Genomic DNA, 9530 nt, shown 5'->3' with positions numbered 1-9530 from the left:
TAGTTGGCTTGCAGTCTGACTCAAGGAAGCCTGTATTCCACCTGTACAATAAGCATTTGTCCTGTGCTCCTTGTGTATCTCATACATGGAAAGTTAACGGAAAGTGGCTAATAGGAGGGAGGTTGTTGTGATAGGCTCTTCCTTGTCAAGGAGTGAGTGAGTGAGTTTAGTTTTACACCACACTCAGCAATATTCCAGTGGTCTGTAAATAATTGAGTCTGGACCAGACAATCCTTTGATCAACAACATGAGCATTGATCTGCCCAACTGGGAACCGATGACATGTGTCCACCAAGTCAGTGAGTCTGACCACCACCGGATCCTGTTAGTCGCCTCTTATGACAAGCATAGTCGCCTTTTATGTCAAGCATGAGTTGCTGAAGGCCTATTCTACCTCGGGACCTTCATGGGTCTTGTCAAGGATGTCATTACAGGAGCAATGTAGGTATAAATGCCAGTGTCATATAGAGTCATTGAATCTGGCAGCAGATGACATAATGCCTGCAGCCAAGGCCAGCTGGGATATAAGTATCATGGTGTGTGTGTGTGTGTTAGAGCTCATACACATGTTGTTATTTAGGTGACTAATCTTGTACATGACTTGCATGTGTGTGTGTGTTAAAGCTCATACACATGTTGTTATTTAGGTGACTAATCTTGTACATGACTTGCATGTGTGTGTGTGCCAACTGTGGTTTTTCAGGTAATACATTTATAACAACTATTATATGGTATGTTAAATGGCTTGTTTCACTTTATTGGTAGTTGCAGAATTTGTTTCAAGCACACTGACGTATTGTGGTTGATTCAAAGGAAATGGATTTATTGTGATTGGTCCACACCAAATTGATATTATATGATTACTTCTGACCCAGTGAATGTATTTGCAGCTGTTTGATTCCTTTTGAGACCGATGAATTGCTCACTAACACAAAATCTAATAATTGCAACAAAACCAAATTTTGCACAGCCACATGAAATCGACAGACCAACTCTGATGATGTGTCTCATATTTTGGGACACCCAAATAGAAAAGTTGTTTAACAAACGATCATCATTTTCTTGTCAACTTTTGCTATTTTGTACGAGGGGGGGGACCTCTTCCTGGTAGAACAGCCAGGTGGGCAAGGTGCATGTGTGAAATTGACACGTGTGATTTGCTCAGCAAACCAGACATTCGTGATTGCAGTATCTGAAACAATGGGATTATCACACGACCTTAAGTCAATTATTTGCAAAGTATTTAACTTTTTTAAAAATGAAGGTGAAAGGGGTAGGCCTCAATATGCGTTGGCTAAGTATCGTTTACGAACTGCACATGCTGTTAGGATGACAGAAGGGAAGTTAAAAACTATCTTGAAAAACTGTTCCGATTCAACCTGCACGGACACAACTGAGGGGACCGTCTCAAAACCCACACGATGTGAGAAAGTCGATTCATTTCAACAACAGCTGGCTAGAAACGCCATTAAGTCTCTATATTAACAAAATACCTTTGTCTCTCTGCGTATTCTGAAAAAGCATATGGAGACAAATCATTCTTTGGTCGTTTCAAAATATCAGTTATGGAAGTTGCTTCAGAAATTTGGTTTCCGTTACAAAAAAGTAGGCTCAGAAAATAGACGTGCACTGTGCAAGAGGTTTGATATTGTTCAACTAAGAAACCAGTACTTACGCACAATTCAAAAGAAATGTACAGAGGGTTACGAGCCTGTACATTTGGACGAAACATGGGTAAATGCTTCCCATACCACGGGGACACAATGGTTCGCTAGCTCCTCTTCAGAGTCCTGTGACAGAAAATTACCACTTGGCAAGGGAGAGCAACTGATTGTGCTCCAGAGTTAGGGATTCCTACCTGGATGCTCCCTAGTCTTCAAGACAAAATCTAAAGACAACTGAGACTATCGTACCGAAATGAACGGGATGGTTTTCTTAGAATGGGTACAAAATCAATTGGTACCAGCACTGCCCCCCAAAAGTCTGATTGTCATGGATAACACTCCATATCATGGCATTGAAGTACCTAATACAAAGGCCCCAACATCTAACAGTAAGAAGGGGGACATGATAGAATGGTTGCAAAACAAAGCAATATTGTATCCAGAATAAGAGGCCAAACCTGTTCTGTATGACATCATAAAGTCAAATAAAACCACACCTGTCTTTAAAGTTGATGAGTACCTTACAGAACATGGTCATTCAGTTTTGCGATTGCCACCCTATCATTGCCCAATCATTTAAACCCAATAGAACTCATTTGGGGTATCATGAAATCGGATGTTGGCAGGCAAAATGTAACATTCAAACCTCAGGATGTACAGGCGATTGTTCAACAGTCAGTAGACACCATCACGCAGGAAACATGGCAAAAGTGCGTCGAGAAAGTTGAGAATGAAATAGAAAGACATTATTGGGAACAAAGTGGACTGGACCATGCCACCATCAAGCCAGTCGTCATCAGGGTAGACTCTGACGACAGCGACACCGATTTGGACAACAGCGTCTTCTGAAAGTGGCAACACAGACTCCTACTGAACATCTCAAGTCTCATTATGACATTAAGGTGGTTGGACACATAATATCAAAATGTCAAGGAATTGCTAAATTTGGTATCATTTTGTAGAAAATTGTGTCCCGAATCTAGTTATGTAATGAAAATCACAAGTCACTGCCAATAGCAAGCATTTCTTGAGCAAGTGGCTTCACCTTGTAATATGTCAAGAAAAGTTCTCTCAAAAGTAAATAGTTTACTTTTATTATGCAATATGTGTTTGTTTAGATAGAGATATTTCAGTACTGATATGAAATAGAGCAGGAAAATCAATTTTCAAGCCAGTATGTAGGATTTAACACATTAATAAACTTCTAAAAAAGTAGGAATTTAAGAAAGATACTGATTCATCAATACAAAAGAAGATTTTCATAACATGATTTTTTTATCAAATGAATTATTTTGTAGTAAATTCACACTAGATTAATATTCAAAAATAAATATATGTGTTATCAGGGGGCATCAACATTGTGTCCAATTAAATCAGCATACCCAAATAAATTTGATAAGGTTTACCTCCGGATAAATGCTTGTTGCGAAAATATCATGAAGTATGATTAGAAGCAAGATAAAGGGAAATAATTGGGTAACAAAAAAACATATACACGCTGCCATTGTCATATCCCATCACATACGGTATGCAATGAAACCCTTATACAAACTCAGTATTTGTGAAATCAACATTTTCCAAAATGGGAATTGATGTTTGGTGAAAAAATACAGGAACCAGATAGACTGAAAAATGAGTCAACCAGAAAGCCAATTTATCCATTAACCAATTTACTGTAACTTCTGGTCATGTTCAAACATTTTCTTTATGCAGGCTATGATATACATACACATTTGTGTATAAATGCAACAAAAAATAAAGGTATTATTAAAAATAATATAAATAATGTTTTTTCAAATGTTTTCATGGTTAAGGAATGCCTTTCATTCCATTAAATAGAACACTTATTAAATATCATAAATATATGTTGATCAGTTTTCAATCTAACTGATAAAAATTGGCCATGATTAAATGCAGTGCTGAGCATGTAGGTGTGTAACAGAAAACAGTTTGTGACATAACAGGACACCCATCTTCATTATTCACTAAAATATGAAACCTTAAGCTTTAGAACAATAATCACAAAGAGCCTATAATGCCTGTGTTTCCTCCGTAGAAGTAAGTGTATTACTGTTATGTGCTCATTGTTGCACCCACTGTCACACCCTCGCTGTCACACCCTCACTGTCACACCCACAGTCACACTCACTGTCACACAACCACTGTCACACACTGTCACTCCCTCACTGTCACACCCTCACTGTCACACCCACAGTCACACTCACTGTCACACAACCACTGTCACACACTGTCACTTCCTCACTGTCACACCCTCACTGTCACACCCACAGTCACACAACCACTGTCACACACTGTCACTCCCTCACTGTCATACCTACTGTCACACACCTGCTGTCACACACTCACTGTCACATCACTGTCATCAACTGGCACACCCTCACTGTCACTCCCTCACTGTCACTCCCTCACTGTCATACCCTCACTGTCATACCCTCACTGTCATACCCTCACTGGCACACCCTCACTGTCATACCCTCACTGTCATACCCTCACTGTCATACCCTTACTGTCATACCCTCACTGTCACACCCACAGTCACACTCACTGTCACATCACTGTCATCAACTGGCACACCCTCACTGTCAAACCCTCACTGTCACATCACTGTCATCAGCTGGCACACCCTCACTGTCATACCCTTACTGTCATACCCTTACTGTCACACCCTCACTGTCATACCCTCACTGTCACACCCTCACTGTCATACCCTCACCTGACACCATTCTGATAATGTTCACTGTTTCGAAAAGTGTGTATTTATGAACCATTGTTTGAAATCTTTACAGAATTTGAAACACCAAGCAGCCCTCTGGATATTTGTCATGCACATTATGATTGAGATGTGTGTTTGTCTATTGCAATGTTTTGGCACTGTATGTAAGAGTCACTATGCATGTGGCAGTGTTCTGTAGGCGATGATGTCTTGAGATGGATTCTTTTGATATTCCAGATTGGATCCAAATTGCAAGATGTTGGTTTTGACTGTCTGCTGATAGTAAACACCTCTTCTGCTGTCAGGGGAGAGGAATGACATGAATTCATGACATTCTACTTCGTAGAAAGTTGATGTACGGTCCAGTTCACAATGAATTGTTTAAGTCTCATCTGTATAGGGAGAACAGTATTCAGGGCCTTGCCTAGTAATGAGTTGAGATGGAAGAACATCATTTTAGGATTCCCAAGATTCTCAGTGATACTCAAGTTTGGATTTATGCCACGTCCTTTCATCAATGCGTGTCTGGTTTTTTGCTTGTTTAATCTCATCATTATACCATAGGGAGTTAGTCAAGGTGTGTTTCAACTTTAATATTTCTGGAGCATGCTTATGAAGTAGCATGGTTAACAGACTGCCCCCAGATAGCTGGAATATTGCTGAGTGAGGCCTACAATTAAACTCACTTTCCTACTCACTCACTTAATAACTCTTTTGTTAAAGGATATTTCTAAAAGATTGCATATTTACTAGTGACTGTTAGGAATACCTGCATCCCAAATTTCTTCATAAACAGCAACAATCAGAGAAAATCATTTCCTAGCTCTACCATATACACAGGACATGTTCTCTGAGATACCTTCCATAGATATTCTTTAAATGTAAAGCAGTATATTTGATGGAAAAATTGTAAAAGGTAAATTCTAAATTCGATGTTAGATACTTCTAGGGGTATTGAGACTTCTATATAACTTATATAATGAACCTTTTTCAAGGGGAGATGCCCTCTGTTGGTAAAATATCTTGATCAATTCTATTAAAATGTGAGAAGTATGTGACAGATCTGAGATGCTCATTGTGGTACCAGGCAGTAGGTGGATAGTATTTCATGTACGTCTTTCGGAATTCCACCATTGGATGTTGTCACTGACTTGGGCCAATTTCTTGAATGTAGAAAGATATGTCAATAGGAAGTCCTCCACATTTCTCCATGTTCCATTGCCTTAGGTGTGTGTGGAGCAACAACAAACATCCTTCACATGTTTTCAATGTTCTCATTACTTGCAAGTCCTCTAACTCCTGACTCATACAAATATCTTTAATGTATTTGGCTGTTATATATAATAGTAATTACCAGTAGTTACAAAAGTACTGGTCCCAAATTCCTGAAGTTAATAACTTGTTACTTAACCTTCTCGGTATGAATGATATAAACTAACACCTCACTGACAGTGCTGCTTTCATAGGTATTTCATCAACATTTGTACAAATCTTCTTTTTATCCTTTAAAAGTTTAGTTTCAGCTTGTTTAAACACCCAGAAGCCTGGTCTTTCCCATACACTACCTAACTCTACTGTTTGAAAGGGCCCAGTTGTAACACTATTCTATAGTAAATATATATGGTGTATGACTATGTAACATTGTCTCTCAGGTCACTCACAAGTATACTGTGTCCCTACTCATATATAGGCAAGGCTGTCAAACCGGTCTTCCCCACAGTACCCTCCCCCCACTCACTCCCATCCTCCACCCTCCCCTAGCCCTGTGCCAGCTCAAGCGTGAGGGCATTCAGAGCCACCCATTCATACAAGTTTACCTCTGGATCGGCCAAGCTGTCAGGCATTTCTACCAGTGCTTGGATCTACCTGGGGTGATTGTTTGAAGTACTTGCTGCTAATGATCTTTTGTACAGGTAGGCTTCACTCTCAGTTCATTTCATTACATTTGCATGTAATCAGTGGTTGTGAGCTTATTGTGTAGAAGTTAGGTTGAAGTCTGCTTGTTTGTAGGGTTTGTGTATTTGCCACATAACTGTTGCGCTTTCTGTCTTGTGTCAGGACAGTGTATGAGAATCATTGCAAAAATCATCCTGGTCAGTACTGGACTTACTAGAGGGATTGTTTACCTGGGTGATCAGGTCACTTGTGACAGGATTATACAGGTATGTTTGTACCTGTTGGGGGACCATGTGGCTTGTCACTGTAGTGCAGGTCTTGCCTCCACCTGTCAACAGTTGGGATCTATCTAGCATGTGTACATGTATCACACTGATACACATGCTGTCTTGTAGTGTTGTTTGTTTGTGTGTGTGTGTGTGTGTGTGTGTGTGTGTGTGTGTGTGTGTGTGTGTGTGTGTGTGTGTGTGTGTGGTTGTGTGGTTGTGTGTGGTTGTGTGTGTGTGTGTGACAGGGTGGTGTGTGTGTGGGTGTGTGTGTGTGTGTGTGTGTGTGTGTGTTTTATAGTATGTGTGTGGTTTGGTGGTTGACTAGTATTTGTGTGTGTGTTCTGTTGTATGTGTGGTTTGGTGTGGCCGGTATTTGTGTGTGTGTTCTGTTGTATTGTGTATGTGGTGTGTGTTTATGTGTTGGTTTTATAGTTGGTGTGGACTGTGTGGCAGGTTGGTGTTGATGGGGTGTGTGTGTGTGTTTTGTGTGTGTATGTGTGTGTGTTGTGATGTGTTGCTGGTGTGGTCTGAGTGGCAGGTAGGTGTTGATGGTGTGTGTGTGTGTGTGTTGTGTGTGTGTTGTGTGTGTTGTGTGTGAAGTGTGTGAAGTCAACCTCACTTATAATGATCATATTCTTAGACCTACAGTGTTTCTGCTGTAATTAATCATACTTTATCTTCATTTATTGACAGAAAATTGGAATGATTTGGCTTTTTTTCTTCACTAATTTTGCAGATAAATCTGTTACAGTAAAAAAAGGTTCACAGTAGGTAAAAAATCCACAATTAACTGGAAAACGCACCTGCTGGATCACAAACAATTCTTTCTTTATGCCTGTTTCATCTAAGTTTGTTACACATTGTTTGATTTTTTTCTTAATTTCTGAAATTCTCATTTTACAAAAATAATTCACGCTAACCTTTAGAATTTTAAAGTATTTTAATGAGCTTCAGAGAGACAGTAACCACCTCTGAACATCACGTGTCATGAAGGCGTAGTGGGTTCATTGTGACAACATACATATCAAGTGACACAGACAACATTCTTTACCACAGAGTCATGTCGTCACTACAATAGACTCTATACCTTTCTCCTTAATGCCTTCCTCCTTATGAACATTAATTACTACCATATTGGACATTCCAACAACACGCCCACACCAATGAATAGTACACATGGCCCTCGTCTCCCCACAAATGTGTATGTAGAGTTTCCTGGCATTCACATAGCCTATTTATAAGTACCTTTTATATTTTATGTCACAGAATGCTATTGTGAAACTGCTGTTGTATCAGAGGAAATGGACTGGAATGGCTCCTCCTCCTGTTCCTTCAGTTGATGTGAAAGTATACAGTAAAACCCTACACCCAGAGTTAGACCGATCTGACTCTCCCAAACTGTTTGAACCATGAACAAGGATTGGTTGGACTGTTATGCGTAGTTGTATCACACTGCTACATGTAACTTGTCTTGTATCTTGTGTCAGTATCTTGTGACAACATGTGTTTGTTGGGGACTGGAGGTGATGAGTGTATAACACATGTGATCACCCTGTATGATATGTGTTTATATTCCTTGAGTTTGGTATGTAACACATGTGTTCACCCTGTGTGATACATATTTATATTCCTAGGGTTGGCGTGTAACACATGAGGTCACCCTGTGTGATATGTGTTTATATTATCAGTATTGGGAATATAACATGTGATATCACCTTGTGTGTTATGTGTTTATATTCCTAGTGTTTGGTATATAACACATGTGGTCACCCTGTGTGATACATATTTACATTCCTAGGGTTGGCGTATAACACATGAGGTCACCCTGTGTGATGTATGTTTGTATTCCTAGTATTGGGTGTATAACACATGAGGTCCCCCTGTGTGATGTATGTTTGTATTCCTAGTATTGGGTATATTACACATGAGGTCACCCTGTGTGGTGTGTGTTTGTATTCCTAGTATTGGGTATATAACACATGTGGTCACCCTGTGTGGTGTGTGTTTGTATTCCTAGTATTGGGTATATAACACATGTGGTCACCCTGTGTGGTGTGTGTTTGTATTCCTAGTATTGGGTGTATAACACATGTGGTCACCCTGTGTGGTGTGTGTTTATATTTCTAGTGCTATGTAACTCATGTTGTCATGCTGAGTGATGTGTGTTCATATTCTTTGTGTTAAGTGTGTAACACATGAGGTCCCCCTGTGTGATGTGTGTTTATATTCCTAGCATTGGGTATGTAACACAATGAGGTGACCCAGAGTGATGTGTGTTTATTTCCTAGTGTTGGGTATATTACACGAGGTGACCCAGTATGATGTGTGTTTTAGTGTTGGGTATATAACACATGAGGTCACCCTGTGTGATATGTGTTTATATTCCTAATGTATGATGTATAACACATGAGGTCACCCTGTGTGATATGTGTTTATATTCCTAGTATTGGGTATATAACACATGTGGTCACCCTGTGTGGTGTGTGTTTGTATTCCTAGTATTGGGTGTATAACACATGTGGTCACCCTGTGTGGTGTGTGTTTGTATTCCTAGTATTGGGTGTATAACACATGAGGTCACCCTGTGTGGTATGTGTTTGTATTCCTAGTATTGGGTATATAACACATGTGGTCACCCTGTGTGGTGTGTGTTTGTATTCCTAGTATTGGGTATATAACACATGAGGTCCCCCTGTGTGGTGTGTGTTTGTATTCCTAGTATTGGGTGTATAACACATGTGGTCACCCTGTGTGGTGTGTGTTTATACTTCTAGTGCTATGTAACTCATGTTGTCATGCTGAGTGATATGTGTTCATATTCTTTGTGTTAAGTGTGTAACACATGAGGTCCCCCTGTGTGATGTGTGTTTATATTCCTAGCATTGGGTATGTAACACAATGAGGTGACCCAGTGTGATGTGTGTTTATTTCCTAGTGTTGGGTATATTACACATGAGGTGACCCAGT

At 39.8% G+C, this 9530-nt stretch overlaps 1 protein-coding gene across 1 annotated transcript in view; it reads left to right on the top strand.

The window, feature by feature from the left end:
* The first annotated feature begins 6168 nt into the window (after nt 1-6168).
* LOC137261714 (uncharacterized) overlaps nt 6169-9530 on the top strand; it is a 31018-nt gene continuing 27656 nt past the window's right edge. Inside the window, exon 1 of the mRNA XM_067799497.1 lies at nt 6169-6311. The gene's annotated coding sequence lies outside the window, so the exon portion shown is untranslated. The remainder of the gene's footprint in view (nt 6312-9530) is intronic.

Source organism: Haliotis asinina, chromosome 14 (assembly GCF_037392515.1).
Source record: "Haliotis asinina isolate JCU_RB_2024 chromosome 14, JCU_Hal_asi_v2, whole genome shotgun sequence".
NCBI classification, from domain to species: domain Eukaryota; kingdom Metazoa; phylum Mollusca; class Gastropoda; order Lepetellida; family Haliotidae; genus Haliotis; species Haliotis asinina.
This window is presented reverse-complemented; position numbering and strand designations above follow the sequence as displayed.